General features: G+C 35.7%; 1 long non-coding RNA gene and 1 pseudogene across 1 annotated transcript; both read right to left on the bottom strand.

The window, feature by feature from the left end:
- Positions 1 to 9,356: 9,356 nt before the first annotated feature.
- On the bottom strand, positions 9,357 to 10,649 carry LOC147511133 (chaperone protein dnaJ 16 pseudogene; annotated as a pseudogene).
- Positions 10,650 to 11,420: 771 nt separating this feature from the next.
- On the bottom strand, positions 11,421 to 11,878 carry LOC147511132 (uncharacterized). Its single transcript, XR_015217163.1, has 3 exons — positions 11,794 to 11,878; positions 11,683 to 11,717; positions 11,421 to 11,500 (listed from the first exon to the last, which is right to left on the bottom strand). It is a non-coding gene; the product is annotated as an uncharacterized LOC147511132 (long non-coding RNA).
- Between the last annotated feature and the right edge of the window lie 4,770 nt (positions 11,879 to 16,648).

The following is a 16,648-nucleotide window of genomic DNA, read 5'->3' as shown; positions in this document are numbered from 1 at the left end:
ATTTTGTCACAATAATAGAGCCGAGTGCTCTACTTGCATTGATTTGGTTTGTAAACTTAAATATTATATATATATACCCATATGAGCTGATTTTTCCAGTGTTGAACTGGAAGTGAATATAGTAACCCTCCATGCATATTATATATAGATCATCTAGTGCGGAGCACATGCCATCATGCTAGTATATGTTGTGTAGCATGCATGGGTCCATTCTATCATTAACGGTCTACTCTTTCCGTACAAATTATTGTGAGTAACTTGTCGGAATGTTGGGATAAGCTCTAGAACATTGTGAAAGATCAAAGAAGACATGCTCACACAGTGAAAACAGGACTTCAAAATAATCAGCCTATCCATTCATTTGTCAGCTACTTGTACAGACTGTGGAGGGCGATTCATTTTCAGAATATTTATCTGACAGTTTTATGCTATTAATATTAACTAGTTTTCGAACCAGTACTACAAACCGGTGTTGTTATATTAAGTTATTATGAAAAATATTAGAAATTATGTAGAACTATGAGATATGAATATTATATTGATCACTTATCTAAATTTTATCCAACTTAAAATCCCAAGAAAAAACACACATTTGATAAAACTCTTAACTTGGTCTTCTTTTTGTTGTTTAATAATATAATTTTGATTGAAGTTATGTGAAAATGTTTAATAAAGCGAAGATGATATTGAAGCTACTTGAAAATCAAGAAATTCCCAAACATAAGAAAAAAAAATATGATAAACACCATTTTCAATGCAAAATTATACTTGTCGAGACATCCCACTACATATAATACAACTATGTTATTTTTTTAGATTAGTTCAATACATTTATATCAAGTTTTCGATTTTCTGTTAATTATTATTTGAGTTAAGTTAAGTATAGTTGCATCCAGTTTAATTATTTTTTTAGGTTAGTTCAATGCATTTGCATCCAGTTGTCAATTTTTCGTTAATTATTGTTCGAGATTAGTTCAGTGCTGTTGCATCCAATTTTCGATTTCCCGTTAATTACTCTTTGAGGTTAGTTTAATGCATTTGCATCCAATTTGCGATTTCACATTTAATTATTATTTTTTGGTTAGTTCGATGTATTTGCATCCAATTTGCGATTTCCCGTTAATTATTCTTTGAGGTTTATTCGTTCGATGCAATTGCATCTAGTTTATGATTTCCCGTTAATTATTTTTTCTATTTCCCGTTAACTACTCCTTGAGGTTAGTTTGGTGCATTTGCATCATCTTTCCAATTTCTTGTTAGTTATTTTTTGAGATTAGTTTAGTACGGTTACATCCAGTTTCCGATTTTTCGTCAATTATTCTTTGAGGTTAGTTCAATGCATTTGCATCCAGTTTCTGATTTCCCATTAAATATTTTTGATATATTATTATTCTTCGAGGTTAGTTCAGCGCAGTTGCATCCAGTTTATAATTATTCTGAGGCTACCGCTTTCCCGTTAATTATTTTTTAAGATTACTTTAATGCAGTTGCATCCAGTTTTCGATTTTTCCGTTAATTATTCATTGAGGTTAGTTCAATGCATTTGTATCTAGTTTCCGATTTTCCATTAATTATTTTTTGAGATTATTTCAATGCAGTTGCATCAAGTTTTGATTTTTGATTTTTGAATTTTTTTTTTCAATGCATTTGCATCAAGTTTCTGATTTCCCGTTAAATATTTTTGATATATCATTATTATTCAAGGTTAGTTCAGCGCAGTTACATCCAGTTTATGATTATTATGAGGTTACTGCTTTCCTGTTAATTATTCTTTAAGGTTATTTTAATACAGTTGCATCCAGTTTCCAATTTTTCCGTTAATTATTCATTGAGGTTAGTTTGATGCATTTGCATCTAATTTCTGATTTCCTATAAATTATTTTTTGAGGTTAGTTCGATGCATTTGTATAAATTTTCCGATTCCCGTTAGTTATTCTTTGAGGTTAAGTATTTGATTTCCCTTTAATTATTTTTTGAGATTAGTTCAATGCATTTGCATCCAGTTTTTTATTTCCCGTTAATTATTCTTTGAGATTAGTTCAATGCATGTATTTGCATCCACTTTCTGATTTCCAGTTAATTATTTTTTGAAGTTAGTTCATTGCATATGCATCCAATTTCCGAGTTCCAATTAATTATCCAATGTGTACATACCAACTTCATTGATCCTTTTGTAGTGTCATTGTAATCATGGTTGAAATCTTTATTGGGGGAGAATGGAAGGTGATGATGATGATGAGGAGGAGATTGGAAGAGCATAGCATAGCATCTTTAACCACATAGCGTCATTTCAAAATAATGTTAGATCAAACATCAATAAACAAATGCCTCAAGCATATTTCAAGCTGGGAATACCAGGGATAGGAATTCCGCTTTTCAGGTTCTGTGTGGCCCCCAACTCTCGGTTCATCAAACCCGTCGAAAGGCCGATTCATTATTTATCAAAGAGGGGTAGGAATCTTTACTGAGTAGTGAGATAAGTGTCCTTCCCTAGCAATCATTCTAACAATTCTATAACAACGCTCTGTGCACACACCGAAAGGAGAATAAAAAACTTACTTTCAATAATGATTTCTGATTTCTCGTGCTCTAGTTTGACATAATTAACAAGTTTGTTTATGAGAATTGAGGGGAAAAAAAAGTGATTCAACCATCCAAAATCAAGTCGAGTGCATAATCATAATAGGGGACTTGGCTGCTCCAGCCACAAAGGTTGAAATCATCTTGAATATAATCATCATCAACTTCACAGAAGAACTCGTTCCCTCTCAGATTACAAAACCATGAGATCCAAGAAGTATCCTCCCCATCAAAGCCACTAACATCCGACTTTTTCAAAGATCGGTTCTTGCAGATCCTAAATTATCGCCAAAATAACGTGTTTTTTTCCCTGATTATCAAGTTAAAGCAGAACAAAAATTCAGATGTGTTCTTATAATGCCAAACTGCTATAGATACATTTTTTGAGTACAAAGCTATGGAAAATTAAAACAAAAAAAAAACTTGTGTATGCTTAATTTAGATGTGGTTTCAAATGAACTTGAAATACCTCATCTCAGGATAATAGTTTTCCATTTGCAATGGGCAGTATAACAACAATTAGGACTGTATAAATCTGATGATGATTTTTTAATAATTGTAAGCACGCGACATAGTATTGAGCGTAATAATCTGGCATATATATCAACACATGTATGTTTGGCATCCTTCAAAGGGCGTCTAATAAGTCATCCATATTGTTAACGTTCTGATTTTTAGTTAATTATATCTGGCGTATAAGATACTTAAATCAGAACTACTATGCATTATTTGAATCTTCCAGGTAAGGTGTTATGCTTTAGAAGCAGGGTGGATGTGATGCATGTACTCATGTTGTTAAGAGGTTTTGCAAAGTTTGGTTAGATTTGCAAAACCATGATTGCTGTGATCTTGTACTGAATTTCATTGTTTTGAAGTTGTTGTTAATCTTCTAGAATAAACTTGTATATCATAAACATCCATATTCCTCACTGAAACAAACTTAATGGAGTCTTCTTTATAATAATATGAAGTGAGAGAAAAGTCTCTCCAATTGTTAAACCAATTATCTCGTATAGATGTAGCTTCCAATTTTGCAGCTCATTGAAAGAAGCATGACCCAGAGGAAGAAGAAATAGAAGCCACTGCGAAAAATATCACCGCTATAGCCTTGCTTGATAGTGTGTTGCCCATTGGTTCAAAGGAGCTGCTGATAAGATTCACATTAGTCATTGTCATGCCATATGGAAGGAGAATGTCTGCATTTCCACTCTTTCCCAATGACCAAATCTTATCGCTATCAATAAGTGTCATGCCACTTACGTGGATCATCCCTGCTATAACATGAACTAAACTGGAAGAGCGTGCTGTTAAATTCTGTCCGAAGGCAACATCTTTCATTGGAAGCTCAGTTGTATATGCAGTAGGAGCAGAGATAGATCCCAACATGCGACTGACCTGTTAAGCGATGGAACCATCCCAACCTTTATCAAAATGGACATCTGCACCACAAAAAGATGAAGAGACCCCGATGAGATAGAGAGGCAAGAGAAAGGAAAAAATAAAAGAAGTTCTGAAATGGAAACCTATATATTCCGTATTCACCCAGCAGAAACGTTTACTAAGATGGAAATCAAGTATGGAACACCAGATTTATCCTTTTATATCCCATTTGACCCAAATGCAAAACAGAAGCGTACAAAGTAAATTAGAAAAATCACAATCCAAATCAAAATCTCAACCTGCTGCAGTCTTTGCAATTGCTGGCTTTTGCTCAAAAGAGGAAGCACCTTCCACATTTGTTTCTGAAGGCTCAAGGAATGGCAGGAGAGCATGCTCGTTTCCAGTATACACCTATTGTCACATCAACAGGTTAAAATACAGCTTGTACAAGTGATTTCTGGTGCTAGAAAGATGTAATGGCATATCTTTACCTCCCTAATTAGGGTTGGTTGCACCATATTAGGAACCCCAACTTCGCCAAACTCAGAAGCATCGAAACTTAACATTAAGTCATTGTCATAGGCATCAAAGTAGTTAATGTACTCATCAAGCATTTCAAAAGGTGATTGATCTACATCAAAAGGTTTACGTTCATCGACTTCTACATATGATTCATCAGTAACTAGTGGATTCTGGTGCATCGAAGTATGTAAGCTTCCCATCAACGTGGTCCCGAAAGCAATCAGAATTGTCATCTGCAGGATTCAGGAAATCCTCCAATGCAAAATAATCATTTTCATTTGGTGTCTGATCCATCTGGAATTGTTTAGGTAAATTGAATATTTTATGGTCAGGCAAATCTAGTATGCCATCATTTTGACTTGTGCCAATCAAAGCCTTTTGATCATCTTCAGAGGAGTCCTCTGTTGCAAAGGGTACCCGTTCTCCAGTAGCTGTAGCTCTTCCTAGGGATCCACCAAGAACGTTTTCTGTGTGTGACCTCTCCCATTCATACTTAGAAGTTGTTGCAGGTTAAGGATAATATTTATAAGAAATAATGAAAAGAAAATGCCCCATGTATCCACTACTTGGGATACTGAACATATAAAATCTGCAAAACTTGATTCAAAGCACTTTCATTCAAATAAATATGAAAGAATGTGCCGTGGATTTACATTTTTTGTATCCTATGAACAAATAAACACATAATACTAATTTATTTAAGGCCAGGGGGCATGTGTTGTGCAGGTACTTCAAAATGGAAGTTGTACCCTTCTCAGACACTCCATATTTTAACTGAAAATGTTGTGTCTTTGGAGAAACACTATCGTGTCTCATTCGTACCCGTGCAACACCGGGGGAAGGGACTAATAAAAAAGAAAAGGACTAAGGAAATTACCTACCCCAGTAACTGGGTTCATCAGGTCCTAGAGAATCTTTTGATAAATGGAACTCATCAAGACCATTAAGTATGCAAACCACACATCACCCGGTTTGATGAGCTGCATGAAAGTAATATTACATTAAATGCGTGTAATATGATAAACACCAGGTAATATCACAGTGTTTTGAGTGATCCTGTTGCTCAACTACTACCTGGTTAATTTTCCATAAAACTAGTTTCAATAGATACTTACCTAGTAAAAATATATGACAGCTTTCCTTTGTACATTGTCCCAAAGTTGTTTGCTCCAATGTTGTTTTCCAAGGAAAAGTTGTTAGTAGCAGCATCAGGTTCAGGGGTGTGAATTCCTCTGCTCTATCAGTATGTTTCGAAGACGTTATGACTCATTCTTTAGAGTGTATTATGGTGGATGATGATATTGCTCTTTTTACTACGTTAGAGATTTACTCTCTAATTTGGTGAAAAATGCGGATTCAAAGATTTCCTTACTCACGATCTTCGTGTTCGTAAAGTTGAAGTAAGGATTCGAACCAACCTAAAGTCTAGGACAACTACAACTTGGTTTTTACTCTTAGGGAACTAATGAGTAAGTTTAATACTAATACTAGGTTTCTTTCCTACAAAACATTAAGAAAAATATTAAGATTCAAAATCATGCAACTAAGACACAATACAATTTACTAAAGAAAATGTGGAGAGCTAATCCTCCTCATGTGAAGATAACTTTTGTTGTTGATTTTAATAAATTTATTTTATTCTTCCTAGACTCATAGACAAGTCCTAATAGAAGAAAACTTGATCCCTAACATATATGGCTCATCTCTAAGCTCATACATGTTAGCAAGTGGAACCAAGCAATGACTTATCTCTAACCTCATCACTTTGATTCACTACTAAAAAAAATGGTTTATAAGCTCAGCTAAAAGGTGAGATATTAGAGTTTTTACTTTGGTTTTCTAGGAAAAAACAACCAAGGTAAAATCCACTGAGGTAATAGAGTTCTATAAAACCAAGATAATAAGCTAGAAAATTATCTCAGAAGTCTGACATCTTATCTAAATATATTATCTCGGTTTTCTAAATAAAACCGATATAATATAGAATAAAACCGAGATAAATTGTTGATTGAAACCAATTAGTATAGAAGAAAACTGAGATGTTTTTTTATTGAAACCGAGATAATATCAAAAAATAACCGTGATAAATTCTTTTGGAAAGGGAGATTGTTGGACAACCTTTTATCTCACCCTTTGTCATTTTTTATCATTTTTTGCTGGTATTGCTCATGACAATTAACCAAGAAATAAAAACCTGTCCCAAACCACCACATTCCCTTTCATATTCATAAACATCAACACCAATTAACAATTCCCTTTCATATTCATAAACATCAACACCAATTAACAAAAGCAACCCAACATAAGTAAATTCTTTGAAAAACGTATTTCATTAAGATAAGAAAGAACAATGTCGAACATGATCTTAACTTTCAAAGAGTACTAGTGATCAGTCATTTATTTATAGAAACTCAAATATTGTATCAAGTACTATTCTTCGAACTATAATAAGACATTTTTTAACCTTTCTCTATATAGTTAAGAACTTATACACATGGTTCCTGCTGAATTTCCTCCTTACAGATGGTTCCTACTGAATTTCCTACTAAAAAAAAATTTGAGAATCCAAAGAATATGTCCACTCTTTGGAGCGGAACGCTTGGCAACCGAGGACTCAACTTGAAGTGCATCTTTAGTGGAGGCCCCTACCTTAACAAAATTATTTGATTGCTCAAGGACATTATTACTATATGTGTGTCACTGGAAGCTATCTCACCCTAATGAAGCTCTGGTAGGATAGATGCAGGGTCCTCACATTGCTTAATCGCACAATCTGTAATCAATTCAGAGATTTTTATACTTACCTAGATACCGAAGGTGCTATAGGAGAATGTTCGTCCTCCAAATATGGGTTGTTCGTCCAACAAGGCCCTTCCTCTTCGTCCCAACCAGAAACAACATATGAAGCCCCTATTTCCTCCCAACTAGTACTAGGCTTAGCATCAGAGCCATAAGTCTCTTTGAAGAGAGAAGCCCATGTCCGTGTCGTAGGAAGGGTAAATTCAGCTCCAACTGCTGATGCTTCGTTAAAGAACTCAGCAGAAGCACCGTCGTCTGAAGTTAACTTCGGTCTGTCTTCGTTTCTAGGAGAATATCTTTGAAGAGGTCTTCTGATCGGTGCATTGTAGGGGCTAGTTGCAGAAGAAGACTCAAACAAGGAAAAGAGTTTAGCAGTTTGTCTGTGATCAAGTTCAAACCGAAAGCACAGCTCATCCATGTAGTTTTTCTCTAGGACCTTCTTGTACTGGTCCTCTAGCAAAGACTTGCATTGCTTCTTGATACGAACAAGGACCTGGGAAAATCAAACATCATGTGATCAGAATACAGTATATATAGAGATATCACTAAAGAATTAGGGAAAAGAAGTATGCGGCTGTACTTGGGTAGGAAATTGAGTCTGGTCAGAACCGTTATTTGTCCATGCATGTGGGTTGATATTTAATCGGCCATGACTAGTTGCCTCGTAAATGCCGTGTAATTTCCTACCATTGTAGTTGAATAGGAATATCGGCAACCTTGGCTCAATATTTTTTATATACGATAAATGCCGAATTGGTAAGCCTGCACAAAAGTTAATAGAGATTTAATGAAAGTTCAAACCAAAACATAGTATAAGTTATTAGAAATGAAAATAAATTAATATGAAAGTTAGATATGTTAACAAACTACAAAAAAGTTTTATTAATAGAAAAATCTAGGATTTTAAACAAACAAACTCATATCTGAAAATTCCAAAATCGCTATGCACCTATGTGCTTTACTTAGGCGCCACTACAGGAGAGCTCTGACAATGTCATTCAGTGGATTATCGCATAATTGAAGAAAACGGTATGTGTGATATTATTGAGTGGAAGAAAGCTAACAACACACACTTAAGAAAATTTGTCGCAGTGGTGCTGCATCTATTAGTTAAGTCTGAATTTAAAAGATATGAATGTTCTCCGTATGCTTTCTTTCTCGATCAAGCGACATCTCTCCAATAAAAAGTTATGGATTATGTCTAAAGCTGAAAATCAATCCGAATACCCCCTCATTTATTGATACCCTAAGTGAAATAATGGAACATGTAAACATGTGTGGCTCTTCTCTAGGTCTCTGGAATCAAAGTTGCTTTTCGGGGTCGAATCTACTGTACGTATCAACCAAGTCCAATCCGGTAAAATGTTAATAAGGAGGGGGTGTGTCCTTAATTATTAGTTATATACGTTATCTGTTTTTTATACTACGCATAATTGCATAAACATAATTGAAGATCTACTAGAGAAGTAGTTTAAAAAATCCCAATTTTGGGGGTTGTAGGCTTGTAGCTAGAGACAAAATAACATGCTTTAAGTAATATGCAGTTAAAAGCTGAAGTACTACTATACTAACCAAATAACAGGTTCCTTAGGCACTCGCCCATTGTCTCATGTTTACAGCCAAATATTACCGCACCAAGCTACTCTTTTGTATAATGATATGCAGGTGCACTGCTATTAACACCAGGGGTATGTGGAATTCTGTCTCCCAAAGTGTGTGTTTCATTCTTCTTTTTCTTTGAGTGTGTTTCTTTTCTCCGTCCACCTGCCATTTTGTTAAGCCACAGATTCACCAAAGACATTAATCATTGATATAAGAAACCATGACTCCCATACAAATTGAAGCATAACACTTAGAGATAGACAAAAGAAAAACCTCGATCACATGTACTTTTTTTTTTTTTTTAGGCATGGAACAAGCAAAATGCTTATAAATTGAATAACAAGAGAAGCAATAATAAATTGCATGAATTTTACAATCGCAGCATTTATCCTTTACATGCAAGATTATGCAAATATTGTACCAGGAGCATCATCTCCTTCACTAATAAGCCATCAATTCATGGTTGTGGGAGGAATAGGAGAGCAAAATGCCAGACCAAGGTTGTAGTTGAGCGAATGCACAACTGCTGCAAAAAATGTCGAGTACAAAGAGCAGATCTCCCTTAAGTTGTTGGGAAGTCTTTCAACAATTGTTCAGATTCAGATAGTGTACAACCCAAGAAGATGACAGAATCGGACCTTCGGTACACATGAAGACCCATTAGGAAGGCAAATCATATGGTCCAATTCAGCAAGGCTTGTCCTTATCCATTTTCAAGCGAACGTTGAACCATTTGCTTTTTTTCGGCCTATCATTTGCCCAATGTTTTTTATGACTGGTTTGGCATTCTTCTTCTTTCTTGGATTCTTTGAAGGAATCACTGCTTTTGCTACTACTCGAACTTCGTTTCAAAGGAGGAGCAGTTGAGTAGGAGGCATGGATTGTGTTTCTTTGTTTCAGTAGTTCATCAATAGCTTGCATTTCCTGTACATATCTACTGGCCATCTCTGTGAATTGTGCCAACACCTCTCTATACTTGGTTTCAAACTTGGATAGTTCCACCCTTTTAGTCAAGATTCGAGCTTCCACATCCCTGAGTTTATCTTTTTCTTTTGAAAAAGGTCCAGCACAAAGAACTTCTATTACATAGCTTGCACTTTTAAAGAAGTTGTCACCATAAACAGAAAATACATAGGTGCCTGCTTTTAGCTCAGATATTTCACATGCTGAAATCCGTCCAATTTTTTAAGGAAAGCAGTATCGGGATCCTTAGCTGCTGCCACCGAATTGACTGCTTGATCCAACCGGTAAACAGGAAAACAAAGAAATACATCCCAGCTGAGGTACATTTTCTAATTTTTGCGCTCTCCTCCTGCGATGCCAGGCTTAATCCACCGTTATCCTCCGGTTCAAAATAAAATAGTTTAAACTTGCTCTTGTCTGATGATTGGACTCGACAGACAAGGCCTGCTTGTGCTTCCTGTTCGTTATGTCGACAGAATAAAAGTGAGCACACTGTTTCTCAACCTTCAATTCTTAGAACAAGATTGTCCCAGCTAAAGTGGATGAACAGTAACCGCACCATTCAGTGCTTCCTCCAACACAGTTGCTGATACAGTAGTCTTTATTGCCACACCTAGCTTACTAAAAAGTGCAGCGAACATGGTGTTGACAGTTCACAAACTCGATAAGTCTAGCTCCAATTCTTGACTTTCTGCTTCAATAGCCTCAAAGCCAGCAATATCATACTAACGACATTTATCCGGATTAGACAAAATATTGTAAGGAAATGTGGCTTCCTTAAACATATCAACTGCTTCAGAATCATCTCCTTAAACATTTCATTATAGTGAAATACTAAGTACCAGGTAACAACTTCCTTGCAATGTACCATATAGAGACGACTAGCATCTAAAGAACCAACATGCATAACAGAGAGAGAACAAAATTGAGATGAACCGAAGAACGAGGGTCTGTGGACTATAATGAAAAAATAAAGCAAGTAACATATCCGATGGAGTTTTGAGGAGAAAAGAGAACAAAAGCTAAAGATCATAGATTTAAGAAAAAATATTGGGGTTCTTGTGGCAAGAAAATCGAGGGACACTTGAAATGCAAATGGTGATTCATCAAAGTTAATTCTATTGATTGCTTTCTCTTTTCACCCTATTTGTAGTCCTCCCGGAGACCTTACACTCACACCTATGCCAAGGCAGGCATTTCTTATTTAATTTTTGTTACCATTAAAAGGAAATTTTGGCAAGAAGGTGCCGTGAAAAAGCAAGGGTTTTACTCTTACCAGCATGTCTTGTGACTCAAAATTAGCAAGGAATACCAAATGACTTGAGTAAATAAAGAAGGTAAGGTAAAGACTAGAACACAGTATAAGATGGGTTGCGAAAATTTGAAAACATGCAACTTAACACAACATATGACCTTCAATAGACTGGAACGGTGGAAGATGTCTTGTAAAGTAAAACTTAGATAGGTGGAATATACTAAATTAAAGACCACATGAGGAGAAATCACATCATTCAAACATAGAGAAATTTGATAACAAGTAAAACTTGCCTTTTTCTGAAGTTCCGACAAATAGTTTTCAAAAAGATCCTTGCGATCTCTAGGACGTTCAACAACCTTGAATCGCTCGTCATCCTCAAACATGGATATCGCTTTGCTAGATAATAATGAAACAATTCATATAGAGCATTAGAAGTGACATTACATTTAAATAGTACTCTGCTTATGCCATCTCAAAATACGAATAGCAGTATGAAATACGTTGAAATGTTTCAACTTTATAGCAAACTTTACTATCAACACGAAAAATCGCAGTGCTACTTAATAGAGAAGACAAACCTCCATCTTGTAGACGACGTTAGTTCTTTGGACTCCTGTCAAGCAAAAGTATCAATTAGTTTCCCATCTTATTGTTCTAAATAATAGATTTGGGAGTACTATCCGTCTTACTTCTAGCATTTTCGTGAATTCTTCTCGAGACTTTTTTTGTTTAATGCGTCTTTCCTCGGCTTCCCATTTTTTCCTTTGACCCAAGTACTAAAATACAAAAAGTACGAGTAATTACGATATCACTGATGACGAGAAATAAAGAGAAGCGTAGAAGAAAAAGAAAATGAAGAATCATCATTGTGAAGGCTTACCTCACAAGTGTTCTCAAAGTGTTCTCAAAGTGTTCTCCAAGTGTTCTCCAAGTGTTCTCAAAGCAGCATATCTTTTGTCATTAACTATTACTCTCATGGCCTGTAATATTTTGATTTCATCATTAAATCAAAGTGCATATCTAGAAACTGAAATATTGGGAAGAGATAAATATACCTGTTCCCAGCTCCAATTAGACTCAACATTCGCAGATTCCAAAAGTTCTTTAAACATAATTTTTGCCTCCTAAAAGGATACATAACCAAAACTTCTTTTAGTCTGTACAAGTCAACTATAAAAAGGTATTTTCTACTTTATTTTTAATTCAGTGCTATAAAAGGAGAATCCTAAGCAAGCACCTGCTTACTAGCATAAACCAAAGGTTCATCATCAACTGACTTTTCCTCCAGTGGAGTAATATTTATTTTTCCAAAGAATCGCCATACCTTTTTTGCTTCCCGCTAAAAGTAAAAACATCGGATGATACGCATTACAAGTTAAATTAGCAAACTAATCACTATAACTATTAGATTAATAGGATCAAGTGCCTTAAACTCCATTGCAAGTAGAGAAATAAAAGATCCATATGAAACCATATACCATCCCTAAGAAGATAGTAAAAATGATGCTTGTCTATTTTGTATACTTATTGACTTCGACAAAAGGGAAACAGGAATTTAATCAGTCTTTTTTCGGCATAAGAAGGCATCCGATAAGAGAGAGCGAGTACCTCCGGATCCCGAACAGAGGCTACATCGCCAGAATTTGCAACATCTTGAGGAAGTAAATTCATGGAAGTATTCCCGAAACCATTGACAAGAGAAACAACAAACTATAATTATCCAAAATTCACTTCCAACAAGGTGTAAAATTCAATAGGACTAAATAGGTCAATACGTCAATGTAGTGTTTGCCGCCACGACAAAGAATGAAACTCCATTTCCGGTGATCGTAGCATGTGAGGGAGTGACAGATGCCACAAGAGAGTGACCTCCGGCAACATTTTGGTGCCACGGAAGGAATAACTTGAGTAGATTGTGCTCCCAAGGGGCGCTACGCAGTAGCTTAACTCACAAAGAGCAACAATCAATGGCTCCAAAATAGATGAGGTAGATGGTCCTTCAACTGTAGAAATATTTATCATCTTGGCGGCTTGAGCGGTCATAGCGACTTACGGTTGAAATCCCCGACTAGACAAATTTTCTCTGCTTGCTCACGAGCCAACCGGAAGAATTATATAGCAAGATAAGAAAGAACGGAATAGGTAACTATAAATTATTTAGGAGGGGGGAAAGACCACGAGATATGTGGAGAAACCATAGTAAGAAACCTTTAGGTCATCGAAATCGCCCACTTAGATTGCTTTGTGACTTTATTGTAATAGTACCTAAAAAATAAGAGACGCGTTTAACATCCGGATTCGGACTAAACAAGAAACATAAATAAAGTAAAGAATGCTGAATCAATTAAAACCAGTATAGAATGTCACCCACATTCTTCCATCTGGGGTCGTGAATTCCTTCCAGACAGTGGATGCATCTGCCCTCTGCCAGACCCAAGCACGTTACCGAGGCAGCCAAGTAGATTGCTAACCTAGGTTTACTCAAAGGAGTTACCAAGCAAGAATTAAATAAAGTTAACAAATATATACAGTTATCTGTACGTCTGTATATATTTTTTTTTTGATAGGAATCGTCTGTATAGATAAATGCATATGGATACTATGATGTATGTATACATGAATCAATATAACCAGGAAACAAAATGCAATGAGAAGGAGATAAAGAATGCCTCACAGGATTCACAGGTCAGAAATGAATAAATAGCATAAGAAAGCACAGGATGCACTCTGAACGTAATTAAGTAAAATGTAATGCAAAATTGTTAAAGAGAAACATACTTCCTTAATGCAGAACAAGGAGGGCGCGCTGATAAAAGTAGCAAGGACAACGATCCACCTGCAGTCGTCCCAGAGTATGACCGAAAGGGTGAGATGCCAAAGCACTAGAAACCTTGAGGTCAAGTGAGTGTAAGAGAGAGGAATTGGGATACCAATGAGTTGTTCGCAAATATCAATTCCTTCATGAAAACAAGTAAATTTGGATTCCTGCAGTGCATTGAGCCTACCATAAGCCAAAGCATAATCAAATCGTATGACTATAATGAAGTGCTTTGCTAGGCCAAGATGGATATACCAAGAGGTCTCTCTTTGAATCCTCCAAAGGTAGCATTTGAAGGCTCTGAGAAATGAATTCTATGATGCAGCATGGACGATCCTTTGAGTCAAGAACAATGGCTAAGTCATCTTCTTCATGCAAATCCTTCAGGTCTTGGACAATATCTGTGCCATAAATCACATGACACTGCAAAGAGAGCGGTTAATAGACGGAAAGAAACAAAGAAAGAACGCAGATAACACTAGTATAATATAGTACCACTGTAAATTTCTTTTGGTCTCTATTAGTAAAACCAAGTTGATATAGTCATAGATACAAGAAAAAAGCTCGCTACGTACAAGAAGGCCTTATCTAAAAAAAAATAAGAGTAATACCTGCTAAAAAGCAAATCAAGTTGAGGCAGGACGACCAGAACCTCCTCAGATCCAATTTGTTCTAACAACGAATGAATAGCTGATGGAAGAACTGCGAATCAATTTATAAAGGTTAGGCACTAACTTATTTATACATGAATAACTTAGATTCAATATTCTAAGTTTGATTAATCATTTTTCAAAAAATTGATTAGTTTTGAACACTATATAATCTCCTAGCTTAATCTACGATCATTTTAGTACCTGAAAACCCAGAAGAATTGTTGAACTGCTGTGGAGTTGAAATGGGTGCGAGAGGTTAAGAGAGGGCAATATACACGAAGAGATAATGGAGATTAGAACGGCAGTTGCCATCGTGAGTTCGTGAAAGTCACAAGAGAGTACTGTAGAGCGGGACTTCCATTTTTTTTTTTGGGATTTTTGTTTTCTTTGCCAAATTTATTTCGAGATATTTGGTATAATAGCAATTATATCATTTGAGTGCCGAGATATTTGGTTTAATATCAATTATATCAGTTCAATGTGGGATGGTTGAAATTTCCTATTATATCAGTTCCACAATGGTGAGATAAATGAAATTTCCTATTATATCAATTCCATACCACCAGTGGTAAAATCCATATATTTTATCTCGGTTAAGTAAGAGGCGAGATAACAGATTTATACTCAGAGTTAGTACCTAAATTATGGGACATATTATCTCATTCACAGGACATATTATCTCTCTTATCAGCAGAACCGAGATAAGGCTAATTTTAGAACCGAGATAAAAACCCTTTTTTTTAGTAGTGATTCCTAACTAGACATTACACCAACTATCATTTTGGGATATGATGTAGGTCTAGTTGTTCTTCCTAACCAACTTACCAAACCAACAACAAATATTTTCCCTCACATGAGTTGGATTAACTCTCCAAAAGGGAAGTTAGCTCATGATTCCTTAGGATAAAGGATTACAAGTTAGAAGTACAAAAAGAGAGAGAGAAAAAGGAAGAAGAAGACTAACTATCTAAACTCACTTGCTTTCTATTTATTTTCTAGAAGAAAACCAAAGTTTTCTCCATTAAAACTATTACAAGTTTTTCTTACAAAACTCAAAACTAAATAATAAAAATGACTAAGAAACTAAAATAATACAAGGTAAGGAAAAGAAGTCAAGGGAGTAAATGGAGTGTCCCCCCTTTGTTTTGTTTTCTTCTCCATTTGAGAGAAATCTCATTTCCTCCCACGTGAAACATCAAAGCACATTTACTTCATTTTTATCCACCATATTAAAACAAAGTGACACCTTGCCTTTTTTTTTACTATTAACACCTAATCTAATTAATTACATGCAAGGTGTCAACTTTGCACCAATAATTTGTCATTTTTGTCTTGACATGCTCCATGATTGATGACTCATCCAATCTTGCGGGCCCACATAGTGGGTCCTATGTGCAGTCCAGTGGCGGTCTGGTCTTTGGGCAATTTTACAACTTCTCACCTATGCGTAGAGTTCATCGCCTACGATTGTCCGAAAGCAGCTCATTTGTCGATTCGAGTCCCCGGGTTCAAGAGGTAGGAGCTTCGAAGTTTGATGCTTCGCGGCATTTGGAAGAATTCATATATATGTCGTTCCTCATGCTTTATCGCAGGTTTAAATAATATTTCTATGTTTACTGCGAATACCTGCAAAAGTATGAAAACATATTTATTTCATGATTATTAAACATATAATTAACCAAATTTATATGTCTCAATGGGGTTTCATAATACACTTTTAGGTGCTTATCACACTACCCCCAAACAGCACTTTGCTTGTCAAGACATTAAAACAGATAAGTGGCCAAAAATGTGTAGTCCTAACTAATTCTCGTTTCGCAGAGTGCGGTTGCATTGACCATATGCAACAAGGCCTTAAACCACTAGGAATTCCCTAGTGGACGAGTTATAGCCTCGTGAGAGTTTTCCAGAGAAGATACTCACAAACTTCATTTATACTACAACAACTCAGTGACAGAAACTCGTTTCCTAAATTAATCTCAGATATCCATACATCTCCTTAGCAGGGAACGATGATTGATTTCTTTGAAACTCAAGTTAATATGTATTCAATAATTAAAACATCTACATATG

Source organism: Coptis chinensis, chromosome 3 (genome assembly GCF_015680905.1).
Source record: "Coptis chinensis isolate HL-2020 chromosome 3, ASM1568090v1, whole genome shotgun sequence".
Classification (NCBI taxonomy): Eukaryota; Viridiplantae; Streptophyta; class Magnoliopsida; order Ranunculales; family Ranunculaceae; genus Coptis; species Coptis chinensis.
Note: the sequence above shows the minus strand (reverse complement) of the source record. Positions and strands in the feature narration are given on the sequence as shown.